The following is a 1,951-nucleotide window of genomic DNA, read 5'->3' as shown; positions in this document are numbered from 1 at the left end:
GGGTACACGGTAACTAGGGGACCTGAGGAAAAGCCAGGAGCCCCTTGGGGAGGGGGTAGGGCCAGGCAGCAGGAAGCCAAGCCTGTGTGAGCACCTCCATCTTGGCCCCTCGCCTCCTCTGGGGCACTGTGCTCTCGCCCAGGGTGCCAGGCGGGCAGCCACCTGGGCGGGGCCATACCCACAGGGTTGTTAAAACCACCTGGGCCCGGCCTGGCCATGGGGAATGAGCTCACCATGTCGCTGTCCTGTGAGGGGCCAGGTTCACGTGGCAGAGCTGGGCTGCTCTGAAATGAAGCCAGGTGCAAAGCCAGGCTCGCAGGGGCTAGCCTGGGGCCAGTCCAAGATTGTCCAGCTCTCAGGACCCCAGTCTATAGAGTCATCCCCAGGGGAACAGCATCCCTTTGGCTCCAAAGAGAACCTGGAAACTGTGAATCTGGCTTCTGAGCCCTGCCTGCCCCTTGGCCCGGGTCACAGGCTGCCCCAGAGAGGGTGGAGGGCCCGGTGGAGGCCTGTGTGAGGCCCGCTCAGAGGTCCAGGGGTCCGGTCCAGCACCCAGAGCCGTCTGCAGCTCCATCACCCGCCACTGTGGCACCCAGGCAGGCCTTCCTTCTCCTTGAGCCCATTTCCCCTGGGGCCAGTGGGAGTCATGAAGTTTGCCCTCCCACCCTTCAGGGTGGTTGTGAGGATCAAATGAGATCACAAAGATAAAAGAATAGAAAAGAAGAGAGCTTGGGACACACATAAGTGGCTGTTATTGTCACTGTTGTTATTAGCTACTCGCCAACCCCTCTCGGAACAGAGCCATCCGGCAGGTTCTCAGCCCTACCTGGGAGTCCCAAGGGGGCTGGCCTGGGCCCTGCTGCACCCAAAGCTCTCTCTGGGGGCACCTGGGGGGTCCAGAGCCTCCTCTGTCCCTCCCAGTCCTCTAGCACAGTCCCGCTGGGGGTGCATAAGAACGAGGGAGGGGAGAGGGGCCTCAGCCAGTCTGCGTGGGGGCTGGTTCCCCGGGCACTGCTAATGTCACATGCACACACACACTCCTAAACATATACACATGCTCACACGGACACATCAACACACACAAACCAGCACCCAGGAGCACTCACCCCTAGATCTTGACTCGCGAGCGTGCGCGCACACACACACGCAGATGCCTCCTCCAAAGCAAATTCCATGCTCATCTCCTTCCATCCAGAGGCCAGTGGGCAGGCAGGGATGTTATTATTGGGTGGCTGTTGTTATTATGATCGTTCTTAGAAAAGTCTCAACTCGGCAGAAAACATCAAACAGCGACCAGCAGCCTCAGATAGCAGAGGCGACAGGCCCTATGGGGCCCTTTCCAGTGCAGACCTGCCTCCTCGTTTGCAAAAATGACTTATTATTAATCTGTGATTGAAACTGTAATTATGCCATCACCGTGTCAACAAGCTGGAACATGGCGAGGACTGGCAACGCCGTCTGGAAATGTGTTCTTACCCTCTACCGTGACCACGCTGGCATCTGCCCCATCCCATGGAGGAGGCCACGCACACACCTGCCAAGCTCAGGGCCCACTTCCCCAGAGGGCGCCGGCCGTGTGTGTGTGTGTGTGTGTGTGTGTGTGTGTGTGTGTGTGCGCCTCTCACTCTAAGAGTCTGGAGAGGTGAGGTGAAGGGTGAAGTCCACGCGTGGCCCCGAGGAGAAAGCAGCCCCGAGAACGCCCCGGGGAGCTCTGCAGCACGTGCTTCAGGGCATGTGGGCTCACAGGGCGCATCCCCAGGCCCTGCCTTGCCCTGTGTATCCCACGGGGTGGGCCTGACTCAGCGCACATCACAGGCGCCGGGGTCCTTCCAGCCCTGTTCCTGCCTCTGGTAGCCCTGAGGCATGGCTGGGCAAAGGCCCACTCATAAGCTGTGATCATCTACTAATGACCGACTTTTATTGACCACTTACTATGCATCAGGTCTGGTGC

The sequence above is a fragment of the Hippopotamus amphibius genome, chromosome 11 (assembly GCF_030028045.1).
Source record: "Hippopotamus amphibius kiboko isolate mHipAmp2 chromosome 11, mHipAmp2.hap2, whole genome shotgun sequence".
In the NCBI taxonomy this organism is placed as follows: Eukaryota; Metazoa; Chordata; class Mammalia; order Artiodactyla; family Hippopotamidae; genus Hippopotamus; species Hippopotamus amphibius.
This window is presented reverse-complemented; position numbering follows the sequence as displayed.